At 50.6% G+C, this 12,091-nt stretch overlaps 1 long non-coding RNA gene across 2 annotated transcripts; it reads left to right on the forward strand.

The window, feature by feature from the left end:
* The first annotated feature begins 547 nt into the window (after positions 1–547).
* LOC142923855 (uncharacterized) lies at positions 548–5,734 on the forward strand. Of its 2 annotated transcripts, XR_012940897.1 has the most exons (5): positions 548–937; positions 2,193–2,316; positions 2,852–2,947; positions 3,784–3,854; positions 4,287–5,734. It is a non-coding gene; the product is annotated as an uncharacterized LOC142923855 (long non-coding RNA). The 2 variants fall into 2 exon arrangements; XR_012940896.1 differs by lacking the exons at positions 548–937; positions 2,193–2,316 and having other exon boundaries at positions 2,335–2,947.
* Positions 5,735–12,091: the final 6,357 nt, after the last annotated feature.

Consider the following 12,091-nt stretch of genomic DNA (forward strand, 5'->3'; position numbering starts at 1 on the left):
TCTCCGCCCGCTAGACACGCCGAGTCGGCGCGCATCCCCGGCTCGCCGTCGGTCCTTCCTGCCAAGCGGTGGCACCGTGTTTTGCCGCGGAGGTTCGCGGTTCGAGAACGGCGGGCCCTCAACCCCCCCCCCCCCCCCCCCCCCCACCGGTTTAATGGGTTTAATGCTGCAGTTGCGTTGACCGTAAATACTGCACGGCGATTGCTTCCCAAGTGGACTTTGAAAAATCCCGTGGCGTGAACGTGGAAAAAGAGTCGGCCGTGTGTGTGTGATGGCTGGCGTAAATTTTTGTGGAATGTCAAATGAAGGCCGTGGTCACCACATAACGTGTGCTTCTGGAGCAGTCTTCCTTCTGGAGCGGTCTTCCTTACAATATTAGGAAGCCACTGGAGCTTTGCACTTTTAAATCATCGTCTAGATTGACAAACTCATTTCTTGAGAACTACTTTTTGTGGTTAGTTTGTCACACTTCCGATTACCACGGTTGGCTACGTGCTGTAACAAAGAGGTTTAACATGCACTGACGCACTCATTCACTCACTCATCATTTTACTCAATTTACCCACTCACCTGCCATATCACCCACCCACTCTTGCAATTGGGACTCATCCAGGTCTCATTATTGCTCAGCTCGCTACACAAAATCAACGCGATCACTGCAGAGTGATATTCTCAACCATTCCTGGTCGCTCCTTCCATCCATCCACCCACACACACACCTTCACTCACCTGCACGGTGAAGTATGGCAAATGATAACCTACCCTCTCCATCCCCCCTGCCCCATCTACCACCTCTTTCTATCCACCCCCCCCCCCCGTGTCAGTAGGAGTGAGCAGCCACATGGATGACGAGTACCGCTGAGCCGGCGTGAAGGACCCACACATCATGGCGACGACCTCACGCGACCCCAGCTCCCTCCTCAAGCAGTTCATCAAGGTGCGGGCACGGGGTCACAGGGGCTACAGGGTTTGGGGTCACACGAGGAATGTGGGTCCTCGTGTATTGCATGTGTACAAGCGCGCAAAGACAGAGGTCCCCCATATAGCCTTAACAGGTTTTTGGGACAGGTGCTGTTTGCGTGGGTGTAGGTGGCTAGCACCACAACTGGCCACCTTTATCTCTCTGGTAATGATGTTTAAACACCGCACTAGGTACTCGTTTGAGGCTGAGTTGATCTAGGGGAGGCCCAGGACCAGTTCAGATAATCGCCACTGGTGTTGGCCATGAACGGAAATAAACCTCGGGTCACTAGGTTTGTGGGGCAGCATGCTAACTGCTAAATTACCGCACACACACACGTGTTCTCTATCGGCTTTAGAATCAGTTCCTTGCACCTCACACGAGTCGTGTCGACCAATCATCGGGCTTGTGCAGTGTGAGACAACTCGCATCCGTTGAGTTAACCAGAAGAAATCTGGTTGTTGATGAAAGGTGGAGGCTGTGTGGGGGGGGGGGGGTCGTAAGTGGTGGAGCGTTGGACACTTTGGTTTGGTGCATGCAGCTTTTGTCAACTTCATTCCTCGCGATTCAGTCCGCCTTTTCGCGATGACCGATCCCTTCCATTCATCGAAAATGTATCTACTGTAGCACTACGCACGGTCGGTGGTCACGGAAAGATGTACCATTGGGGGCGCCACTGTGGCGAGATGTTAACTCCCTCACCTGGTATACAGGAGGTCGCAGGTTCAATCCTGACCCTGATGCCTGCTGTATATTTGGAGTTGCGTGCCTCTTTCCGAGGAGTCGCGTGGATTTCTCTCCAGGTCCTCCGGTTTTTCCCTCCGCATTTAGAATCAACGTCCGTTTAAGAGTATTTGGCTGCTATAAATTTCCACATGGCGATAAGCCACTTAGTTGAGCTATGATTTGTGGCCAGGTCGCTTCTGGAAAAGAGCTGCATAGCTCAGTGGGCCTTACCTGGTAAAATAAAAATAGTAAAGTTTTTCCAATGGTGCATCCCAGTTGTGCCAACACGGGGTTTGGCGACCCTGTATACCGGCACGGCTCGGCTCGGCTTCCGCAATGGAAAAAACAAACAACACAACCCGAGTCGGATACAGTGGGGGGGCGGGGAAGTGGGGGGGCGAACACAGCGTGGCCGGGAAGGACGCCGGTGGGAAGAGCGGACTCGGCGTGTGACCGCTTGCTGTCATGTTACCACACCACCACCACCATCCCACCACCACCGCAGGAGAAGAAGCTGATCCTGCCGAACGCTCAGCCGATGAACCACGGAGACCACAAGCTGCAGGCGCTGGTGTGGGCGTGCTGCGCCAACGCCGTCAACGACTTCATCGTCCTGCATGAGCACCGCGGTATGCCAGGCACGCGCACGCACCGCAGTCGACAAAGCTCCTCCGTGTAGCCTTTAACAGGCTGTCAGGGCAAATGCTGTTTGTCGAGCGACCTACGAAGGCCGGCAGGGCACACGGCGGGGTGGGTGGTGTGGTCATTACCGCATCTGGCCCCTTTTGTCTCCCCACTGTCGATGCTTGGACACACCGGAAATCGAAGTCAGGTCACCGGATTTGTAGTGTAATGAGATAGCCACTCCGCTCCCGCTCCCCGGTGTGATGCATGGTGTGACGTGTGTGATGCGGTGCAACAGACGGGGATGGAGGTGTATTTAGCTGTGCGTACGATGTGCGGTGTGTAGTATGACGCTGCAGACATGGAATTGTGGTGTTTTAACTGTGTATGTGGTGTGATGTGGTATGATGCCGCAGATGGAAGGGCAGTCTGTTTAACTCTCCAGTACAGTCTGTGTGACACCTGTGGTGTGTCTAACTTTCCGGCATGCTGTTCATGTGACACGTGGTACGATGCCACGGTGTACTTGACACTCTCGAGCGTGGTGATGCGGCACGACATCCGGACATGGACATGATGTCCGAGGCATTCCAACACCTCGTGATGCACAACTTCACGTCGCGACTCGGAAAGAGGGTGCGTGCGGGCACCGTGCCAGTCTCACCCACATCTTCCTCCCCCATCCCCAAAGCACAAAGATCCCTCGTATAGACTATAACCCTTTCTCATTTCCATGATGTACATATACGTCGTCGAAACGGAACCGTAAGAAAAACTCAAGTACGTCTTCTGACCTGAAGACATACCTTTTGCTCCCATAAGACTATGCGGGAGGGCGTGTGGCACAGTTTTGTTCCATAGAGTGCCGGTCGTGTCACTACGGTTCTCTGCGGTGAGGGCAACGCCTTTTAAAAACAGCAGCGCTACGCCTCTATAAATAAAATTAACGCCGAGCCGCTCGCGCGTACCGAGATTCAGCGGTGAACGTGACACCTACCACCCGGCAACTTGCAGATGTCTCGGAATGGGAAAGAGTGAGCAGACTTTTGGGCCAGGTGCTGTGTGTCCGCCTGTATATTCGGAGTTTGCATGTTCTCCTCCTGGTCACTTTGATTTTTCTCCGGGTCCTCCGGGTTTTTCCCTACACATTTAGAAACTTGAATTTCGAGTATTTTGCTGCTATACATTTTTATGTGAAAAAGAGCTACATAGCTCAGTGGTAAAATAAAAATAGTTTCGTTTTACTTTAGTTTTCGAGCAACAGCACAGAGTTTTTATTTAACGCCATCTCTGAAGCTCAAGGCGTGTAATGTTGTTCATTTGCTAATGCATCCGCAGTTTTAAACAGGGTGGCCGCTGGCCTCTAACTGGCAAACGTCTGCGAGGACACGTAATGAGAGTCCAGCGCCGTCCGTGTGACTTGCCGCGACCCCTCCCGTGACTTCTGTGCCCCCCTTCCCCCCTACCAACAGGCACAACGTCTACAAGCGCGACGGCAAGGACATCCAGTTGAAGGAGGTGGGACCGTGATTCGAGATGGAGCGTAAGTCTGCCTGACACATTGTTACTCGTCTCCACTTTACACCCCTGCAGAGGCGGTGGAAATTCCACATTCCTTGTGGACTTCCCTACGAAGTGGTTGTAAATTTTATCGACCCCTGAGAGGATGATGGGCTGAATGTAAGAGTCTAGCCTCGGGCTAGGTGGCCCGCGGGTGACTTGTAGAGCGGATCGGAACTTGAGTCGGTGGGGTCGCTGCTCTGGTCGCATTCGCTGTACCGTGACCCGACTCGCATTTCCCCACCCCGGATGCGATGTGTAAATTCAAAGATGATCGGATGTAATGCTGGCCACCCACACCCACCCCTTGGTGTGCCGTGCTGGCTTTCCTACATGCTAACACACGAACAGCGCTTTTCCCACGCCGTCTGTTAAAGGCTGCATGGGGGGATCTTTGCTTTTGTGTGTCGCGCAGTCTATGAGATTAAACTGGGCACGCTGGACAACGCGGCCACCGCCGAGGTGGAGTGGCCTTGGCGACCGTACATGAACACGGCGAAGAAGAGGAAGTTCCTGAGCGTGGAGTGAGGGAGGGGAGCGACTTCCCCCCCCCCCCCATGGGCCTGGGGGGAGGGGCATTGGGGGGGGGGTTTGTCCCTGGAAAGCCGGAGTTGGAGTCGAACCTCGCGGCGCTCTCCGCCGAGGCTCGAGACGTTGAGGAGAGGTCGCCGCGTGGATAGGGCAGTGCGTGAATCTCTGTTCCAACCGTCGTCACACACGCGCATCATACGCGTCACACACACATTGCGGATGTACATTTATCAAACACAAACATGCACATCGTCGCATGCGTCGCACACAGAAGCACACAATTGCACAAAAAGACAAAGGTACTCCGTATCGCCGTTAACAGATTGCTGGGGCAAGTGCTGTTAACGGGTAGCACCTATGATGGCCGGCATGGCACAGAAGTGGTTGTGTGGCCAGCCCCACGTCTGGCTGCCTTTGTCCTCCCCAGTTTTGCGATGTTATACACACCCCACACCACGTACTCAGATGGCTGAGTTCGTAGTGCGCTAACTGCTGCACCACCGCTCCCCAAACGGTGTACATACACGCGTACACAAAACGAAACATTAACATTTATTTAAGTAACAAAAAAGAAAATACCAAGTCAGGCAGATGGAGAAAGTGGCGTGTCGCCGTGCACAGCACCGCTCTCGTAGCTACTCACCTAGGGTGGGAGCTCTTGGCTTCAATGCCACCCGGGATGTTTAGATGTGAAAACCTGCCATAAATAATATTTTTGGGAAGTCACAAGCGCCTTAAGTTGCATCTCATCTCGACCATTTTAATGGGCACCCCCCCCCCTGTAGCTGTCCCCCTGTGGCACAAAATAAACTAACAAAACTAATCTCTTTTTATTTTACCAGGTAAGGCCCACTCAGCTGTATAGCTCTCTTTCAGGAACGACCGGGCCACAAATGAAAGCGCTATAAAGTGGCTTGTCACGCAGAAATATATAGCAGCCAAATACTTTTAAACGCATGTTTCTAAATGTGGAGGGAAAAACCGAAGGACCCAGAGAAAAATCCACGCGGTCACGGGGAGAACATGCAAACTCCAGATATACAGGCGTCGGGATTTAACCCACGACCTCTATACCAGGCGAGGCCCCAAGGTGAATCAGCACTTGGCCTGCGAGCGGGTATTATTAGTCTGTCAGTAGGGGGTAATGATTCCGGATTTCAGTCTCAATTGAAACTGAAATCTGGAACACTTTTGTCATATTTTGCTCGTATAAGTGTGTTCATAAAATACAAGTTTGGTCATTGAGAGAGTTATAAATGTCCTATACGCATTTCATGTTTATTGTGTTTATTGTATTTAATGTATGAAGAAAATACAATTTTGTATATGCTACAGTATGTTTCACACGTTATTCAGTGACACTGCATATGACGGGCAATGTTTGGGGCAATCGGCCTTCAACATGGAAAATACATAGAGGCCACATGACCCGTGGCCACCGCCACTTCAACCGTGGCCCCACCACTTCAACCGTGGCCCCATTGGCACGTTGATGTGTGGCTCTGCCTTCACCTGTGGTGAGAATGAGACCAGAAAAATTACAGGAGGCCGACTCCATATGAGTCCGTCACGCTCTGGATCTCGCTAATGGGACGTCGGATGAAAATAAAGCATGGAAGCGACAAGTTTCTTCTCTGGCGAGGACATTCCCACAAGATTGCCACCTTTCCCAATTAATGGAATTTGCCCCAACATCACCCTGATCCAAACCAGCGGGAGCTGAAATCTTCCAGAAGGTTCAGGATTTATTGGTACAATCGTTCGGATGTTGGTGTCCGCATGGACTTGCATTTAAAACCCCCGGTCCGCTTGACGTCTTTTAAACAATACCTGTGGTCGGGTCCGCTCCCCCACCTTTCTATCCCCTGCTTTTTTTTTATAACCGGTGTAGTATATGTTGACGGTGTGTGCGTGTATCACAACGCGATGTAACCGGGCCCTCGAATTGCCTCAAGAAATGAATAAACAACACCTGTCGCTTTGCTGTTGTGATGTCACCACGAGGCGCCGAATGACGGTGGGACGGCGTCGTCGCACTCGTCGAGCGGACAAGGGCTCCGTGAAATGACGGTGCGGATTGCGCCAAGCGTATAGAGGTCGCCGATTGCACGCCGCTGTGGCTCAAACACTCGTGGGTCCACCTCAAAGTTCCTGTGCCCATTTGAACCTCATTGCCTGCGATGATGCTGCTGCTGCCATGGAAGAACACACGTGGCGCCCTCTTGTCTCTCCATGTTGTCTTTCACGTCCCATCGCAGTTTTCAGGTCACTTGATGTTTACAGCCTCCGGTAAGGAGGCAGTGAGGTTCAGCCGCTCCATTTTTCTTCCTTTAGTGCACAGTACTGTACACGGATACGGGCACAGTACAACACCGTAGCTTTATTGATTGTTCAACAAAAAAGACCATCCCTCGCCCAATCTAGTTACCTATACGGTGTAATATATGGCGAGACATTTGTTAACGTAAAAAAAATGGAACTGTAATGCTGAAAATTATACTCCATGAAACTCGGGGTTTTATGGAGTATCTGAGGGCTTCTCAACGCTTCATGCCTCGCCCCCACTGATGCCCTCTTCTCCCCACTACTACTGACGATTGTATGTAGGGTGTGTAGGCATTTACTTCCGACTGTTGTATGTAGGGTGGTGGTGGTGGTGATGGTGGGAGTAAATGAGATTTAAAACTGGGTGCTTAACTTGAACTCACCACCACTCACATCATGTATGCACTCATCCGCCATCTTGCTCACTGACCCTGTTTCCGTGTTGATGGTGTGAGTCCGTATTGATGCTGTGAGTCTGTTGATCGTGTGAGTCTGTTGATGCTGTGAGTCTGTGTTGATCATGTGAGTCTGTGTTGATGCTGTGAGTCCGTGTTGATGGCTCGGGGGCACGGTACAGAGGGGCAGTACAACTGTAGAGTAATAGTTGTTGTCCAGCAGCGGCAACTGCGGTGGACGGGGAGTACACACGCCAGTGAGCCTCATGCGGGTTTGTCAGCAGGGCGGAGGCACTGGGGCAAGGATCACAGAGACCCTCCCTGGAAGACACTGGAACCCGCTCGTGGGTTGGAGAAGGGAGGCGCGGCCGAGTCGGATAAAAGCAGCGGAGAGCGAGAGCTCGTGGTTGCACGTTCTGGGAAGTGGAGTCGTCTCGTCGGCACTGTCGTCTTTGCCGACTTGGTCGCTGCCGTCTTCACTAGATAATTGGGCGGCCGGATAGTTGTTGGCTGTCTCGGTCGATGCCGTCAGTGTAACATGGTGGGGGTTGTGTCTAAGCTAGGCTATTTGACTGGGAGAAGCGAGGGCGAGTCTGTGAACCTGATGGTGTTAAATAAGGAAGGTGCGGAAGGTACGGGAGAGGATGAGGAAGATCGTGGGATGGATGGGGGAGGATGAGAAGATAGTGGGAGGGACGGGGGAGGAAGGAGGTGGGAGGGATGTGAGAGAAAGAAGGAGATAGCGGGGGGGACGGGAGAGGAAGAGGGAGATGGTGGGAGGGAAGGGGGCGGAAGAGGGAGATAGTGGCAGGAAAGGGGAATGAAGAGGGAGATAGTTGGAGCGACTGGGGAAGTAGAGGGAGATAGTGGGAGTTATTTGGGAGGATTAGGCAGATCGGTTAGAGTAAGAAGGTGATAGTGGGAAGGAAGAGGAAGGAAGAGGGAGAGAGTGCGAGGGATTGGAGATGCAGAGGGAGATAGTGGGAAGGATGGGGGAAGAAAAGGGAGATAGTGCGAGGGACGGGAGAAGAGGGAGATTACTAGTAGAGCCAAGTGGGAGGAAGAGGGAGATAGTGGAAGGTACTGGGGAGGAAGTGGGAGATGGTGGGAGGGACGAGGGAGGAAGAGGGAGATGGTGGGACGGATTGGAGAGGTAGATAGTGGGAGGGACGCGGGAAGAAGAGGGAGATAATAGCAGGGACGAGAGAGGAAGAGGGAGATAGCCACTGATGTTCGCCGTGGCCAGAAATTTAAACTCGGTTCACAAAGTTCATGGTGTAGTGGGTGTTGAGGTGGCATATCCTGGCTGGCCAGGAGAAGGCAGTACAGCAAGTGGGATAAGCACCATCTCTGTCTGCATGGGATAGAGGGTTGCCCCCTTGCACGAGTGGGTTTTCTCTGGATACTCCTGTATCCCCTCACGTTTATGAACGCTCAGTAATTGCCCAATTGAATTATTGCTATGCACCGCGACGTTCGTTTTGCTATGTCATGTGATCAGAATTGGGCGCCACGGTGGCGAGATGTTAACTATTTTGTAGGGTATACAGGAGGTCGTGTATTAAATCCTTACCCTGACACCTTTGTATTTGGAGTTTGTATGCTATCTCCCCGTGGTCGCGTGTATTTTTCTCCGGATCCTCCGGGTTTTCCCTCCACATTTATTAGCACATGTTTAGAGTATTTGGCTACTAATGTCCACGTAATAAGCCAATTTGTTGAGCTGTAATTGTGTGGCCGCTTCTGAAAGAGAGCTGTATAGCTCAGTGGGCCTTGCCTGGTTAAAGTAAAAAAAATAGTCAAATAGTTTGCAATTGTTTATATCTGGGATAAATGCACCCGTGGCTTTAATGATGTGGGGATCTGCGCCTGGCATTTTCAGGTGGGATCCGGAGCAATGAATGAGCCCTGACAAGGCAATGGCCCACCCGTTGATTTGCTCCATGAGGAACTTTTAGGGGGCTCGGGACCGTGGCGCCAAGAAGACCAGCTATTGGACCATGGAGGCACCGAAGGGGGCGGTTTCCCCCCCACACGTAACGCTCCCTATCTGGTCGATAAAAACGTATCAATAGGGTCACAGAGCTTGGGCAATCGTTGGTGCCAGCTTACCAAGTGGCTTCCTTCCTGATTGTCTGTGGTTCCTCGCACCTCTGAGGCCTGCTTGATCACGTTATAAGTATAAATATTGTTGTTATCAAGTTCTAAGTGTAAATAATAATTGTTATTGTTATTACTCGCCTGTTCTAAACATACGCCTGTTGTTATCATTCGCCTGTTATCATTCGCCTGTTTTCATTTGCCTGTTATCATTCGCCTGTTTTAATTGGCCTGTTATAATTTGCCTGTTGTTTTCTTTCGCCTGTTGCTACCAAGTAATAAGTATAGTTATTGTTGTTGTTGTTATCATTCGCCTGATGTTAGTGGTGCACGTCTCAAATCCAGCACTGGGGAAGGCAGCGAGGGTTCGTAAATCACCGCACAATGATGTTGTGAAATCCTCTTCCCGTGGGCGTCGAGGTGCATAACCTGCCTCGCCAGGAGAAGGCAGTACAGCAAGTGGACTCATCGCCATCGTCACCTGTACGGTTTAAAATGCTGCCCCTTCACACACGTGGCTTTTCTCTGGGTGCTCCGATTTCCCCCACTTGTACAAACACTCGTTATTAATTAGCCAATAATGCCTCCATACATAGAGTACCGTAGAGCCTGGACAATCGTTGGTGCTGGCTCACCACGTGGCTTCCTTCCTGCATGTCTGTGGCTCCTCGCGCCTCTTGAGTCGTTCTTGTGAGTGCTATATAGCTTTAAATAATAACTACAAATACTCGCCAGAAGGTGGTGACGCAAGCCTGCGATCCAGCACTGTAGAAGGCAGCAAGGGTTGGTGGATCACACAGTAAATATTGTGAAACCCCCTTCCCGTGGACATTGAGGTGCCTTCTCCTGGCTGGCCAGGAGAAAGCATCTGACTGGCCAGGAGAAGGCATTATAGCAAGTGGGATCATCGCCATCGTCACCTGTACGGTTTAAAATGCTGCCTGCTGCCCCTTCACATACGTTTGTTTTCTCCGGGTGCTCCGGTTTCCCCCCACTTGTGTAAGCATTCGTTATTCATTGATTGAAAAGATCTTACAATAAAAACCAAATTCAGGACCTTACTATGACTCAGCGTGGCTTTCCTGGAGTAAGTCTAATTATTATTATAAAGAATTACAGGGGCTGTATGATGACACGACTAGAGAGCTGGCTTGCACTGCGGGGAGCTTAATAGTCAACTTGGATTCCGCACCCCTCAATGCCCTTTTTAAGTTCAGTTTGTGCACTTAAGACTCGCACAAACAACCATACTCAGAGAACCATAGATTCCCACTCAGACCCAGAACCAGAAACCCATAGACTCCAACAGAGACCCATACATTCCTTCAGACACTCAGACTCATACGGCGACCCTATATACTGACACAGGGATCCATAGACTCAGACAGAGACCCATACACTCACAGAGGCCCACAAACTCAGAAATCCATAGACTCGCACAGAGGTCAATAAAATTTAAATCTGAATATTTATTTACACTGGATGAAATCGATGAGCTACAAAGATCTGTTTTCACAGCTGTCCAATCGGGCAGGTCAGAACATAACTAAAAAAATACAAAACATGACAGGAAAGACAAACTGTTCAAAAATAAACAAATTAAACTAAACTATTTTAATCTTTATTTGAAGCTTTCGTGACTGCAGGAATCCATACTCTTTGGTTCTTTCGGTAAAGTCACGTAGGTATAAATTAAATAAAATTAAACAAATCACGACGTTTCGATCGCAACATAAGTGATATTTTCAGGTGGGACAACCACAGCAAGAAAATGCTGAAGTCGGCGGGAGAGCTGCCATGGCAAGAGGTTATACAGGTATGAGATGGGGGCGGAGGCAAGGGGGGAGAGAGAGGGGAGGGTGTGGGGTAGGGAGAGGAAGGGGAGCCGCGTGAGCGCTAGGAGAAGAGGACGTGAGGCTGGGGTGGGGGGACGTGGGCGGGGCTAGCAGTAATCGGCAGGTAATGATGGAAACAACAACACAAGTTAAGGCATTACCTGGTTGATAACATCCTTCCAGTGATTGTTTAATTTGTATCCATCTTCTCGATTGAAGTTTTGTCCTTGGCCTCCGAAAATAACAATATCATTCGAGCCCACAGCGTTCTAACAATGGCCACTACGGCAGAGGTATTGGTTCTGCCATGTTTCAGATCAGCCTTGTGTTCGCGAACACGGTCCGAGACGTGTCGTTTTATTTCTCCAACGTAACTGCGGCCGAAGTTACAACTCAGTTTGTAGACTGCAGGGTATAGACAAAACTTCAACCCAGAAGATGGATACAAATTAAACAATCACTGGAAGGATGTTATCAACCAGGTAATGCCTTAACTTGTGTTGTTGTTTCCATCATTACCTGCCGGTTTTACTGCTGCCCCGCCCATGTCCCCCCACCAGCCTAACGTCCTCTTCCCCTAGCGCTTACGTGCCCCCCCCCCACTCTTCCTACCCCACACCCCCCCCCCCTTTTCTCTCTGTCCCCTTGCCTCTTCCCCCCTCTCTTAACTATATAACCTCTTGCCATGGCAGCTCTCCCGCCGACTTCATCATTTCTTGCTGTGGTTGTCCCACCTGATGAAGATCGCTTGTGTTTTGTCCCACCTGATGAAGATCGCTTGTGTTGCGATCAAAACGTCGCGATTTGTTTTATTTTATTTCTACCTATGTGACTTTACCGAAAGAACCAAAGAGTATGGATCCCTGCAGTCACGAAAACTTCAAATCTACATTTAACACCCATACCCTCTAAAGAACTAACCCTCAAGACACCTAACCCTTAAAACACCTATACCCCTAAAACGCTAACCCTCTAAACACATAACACTCTAAGCCCCTAACCCTCTAAACGCATAATAAATATATTTTCGGGTT

Source organism: Petromyzon marinus, unplaced genomic scaffold (genome assembly GCF_048934315.1).
Source record: "Petromyzon marinus isolate PM22_M1 ecotype Great Lakes invasive population unplaced genomic scaffold, UKy_Petmar_22M1.pri1.0 PM_Scaffold_8, whole genome shotgun sequence".
Classification (NCBI taxonomy): domain Eukaryota; kingdom Metazoa; phylum Chordata; class Hyperoartia; order Petromyzontiformes; family Petromyzontidae; genus Petromyzon; species Petromyzon marinus.